The sequence below is a fragment of the Cnephaeus nilssonii genome (assembly GCF_951640355.1).
Source record: "Cnephaeus nilssonii genome assembly, chromosome: 18".
NCBI lineage: Eukaryota > Metazoa > Chordata > Mammalia > Chiroptera > Vespertilionidae > Cnephaeus > Cnephaeus nilssonii.
In genome coordinates, this window is record NC_137089.1 from 53,850,290 (window position 1) to 53,852,622 (window position 2,333).

Sequence of the window (2,333 nt, forward strand, 5' to 3'; positions counted from 1 at the left end):
ACGCCAGCTAACGGGGAAAAGGAGTTGGATAAAGCAGCCTTGGTGCAGGTGTTGGCGATGGCAGGGGAACTTCAGTGGGCACTGCAGGTGGAAAGTGGAGGTCGAGATGATGCGTGTGTTCGTGTGTGTTCGTGTAGATGCCACCCTGTCACCGCAAAAAAGACAAGCCCACCGAAGTTATTAATGCATTAAGAAGAAACTGTGAACTTCAACATCATTTCATTGCTAAATTGGGGCATATTTGAGGGATGAATTACTAGCAACGACTTCCTTGAAAAGCCTCCTACTGCTGTTGATTCTTTGTGTGGCCTGATAGGCCAGGGGTTTGTTCCAAAGAGACACAAACAGGAAACACTGGCTGTCAAGAATTTGGACAGTAGTAGTTAAGCAAAAACTAAAATATGACAGAAAGCACTGTTTTCTTGGTCTCATATGCAAAGTTAATATGAAAAAGTAAAAAAGTCTGAATTGTATTATTTTATATTTAGCAGTTATGTAAACTAAAATAAACAGATGTTACTACTCATTATAGTTATTCAAGTACCTAAAAATTTGCTTTGAAACGATTCCTGAACATGAATGCATTTCACATTAGAATCAGATAACAAAACGAAACTCCATTTCATTTACATGGGCCAGTATTGAATAGTTATTGACCATTATCCACAGTTAGTAAACAATTAATTTTCCAACATTCCTCAAGTTACTATTTTTTAATCCTCACCTGAGGATATGTTTACTGATTTTACAGAGAGAAAGGGAGAAACATCAGTGTGTGAGAGAGAACATCTATCTGTTGCCCTCCTTACATGACCAGTCCAGGATCAAACCTGCAACCCAAGCACATGCTCTGACCAGGATTTGAACCTGCAACCTTCTATTTACTATTAAAAAAAACATTTTTTTATTGATTTCCAAGAGGAAGGGATGGGGAGAGAAACAGAAACATCAACGATGAGAGAGAATCACTGATCAGCTGCCTCCTGCACAACCCCCACTGGGGACTCAGCCCAGGCATGTGCCCTGACCGGGAATCCAACTGACCTCCTGGTTCATAGTTTGATACTCAACCACTGAGCCACATTGGCTGGGCTAATTTACTATTTCTTTAAAAAAAACAAAAGTTGGATTTTACTTTTCTTATCCGATGTTCTAGTCTTTGCTAAGAAGGGAAGAAAAAAGCACTAATTGTAAGCAAGTGAGCTTCTCGCTTTGCCTGATGATTCTGACGGTGATAGAGGCTTTCTCTATAGCACAGTAGCTCTTGATAAGGAAAGCTGACTGCACACAAAGAGGGGTGTGCCAAGACGTAGTGAGCAAGCTCTTTTACTTCTCCGGAGCTTAAAACTGTTATTGTACTTTGCATAAATTTGCCTTCATCCTAATCCAAATTTTCCCTGTGGAACTTTATATCACTGTAATACTAAATTAGTGAAGGCAGTATAGTAGGCTCACATACACTGGTGATATTTAAACTCGACCACTAAAATTGTTATTGTTGCATAAACTAGGAGCAAATTGCTCTGTTAACAAGCAGAGGCTTATAGGAACAATAGATTTTCCACTCTTTGCTTTTTAATGGTGTGTGAGCCTAATTACTCTAGTTGGCCTATTAATGGCAACACATGACAAAATTTTCCTGACTACTAACTAATGAACTCAATGTCACTCGTGTTATTACTTGTAAAGCTTCCACTACTTCTGTCTTACCGTATGCATCCTATTCCCCCCCTCGACCTTCCTCATCCTCAGAAAGCTCATTTCCTTAACTTAGGAGTCAGATGGTACTTGTTACAATCAGAGAGGAAGCAAAGAAGAATGAATTCAATGGCAATTAATTAGAGGTTTTGAGGGTATTAAAACAGAAGAGGGATAGAAATAATAATCAGATAGTTTTAGGACAGCTATGGTATATAAATAGAACCCAGATGAGCACCAGAGGTAATTTTCCAGGATTTAATATGTTTGATACACACCCCTGGGTGACAAGCAACTAGCAGTAAAGAAGAATAAATAGTTACATTTCTGGACAAACCAGGTTATTGGAATGAACTAATAATGCACTGTTTACCTCACTAATTTCTTAGGCTTTCTCTGTTTATTTTGCTAGAAGTTATATGAGACTGAGTGGAAGCATTTCAATGACTTCTGCATTGTGGGACATGAAACAGTGAGAACTCGGGGCAGGGAAGGAAACGTGGGGAGAAAGAAGGGAAAAGAGAAATGAAAGGGGGAAAGATGGAGTACTTGGCTATCGGTGCCAAGAGAGTTTAATTTGTGCTCTCTTAATCTTCACAATGTTCTTGTCAGATGGTATTAATATACCCATTTTA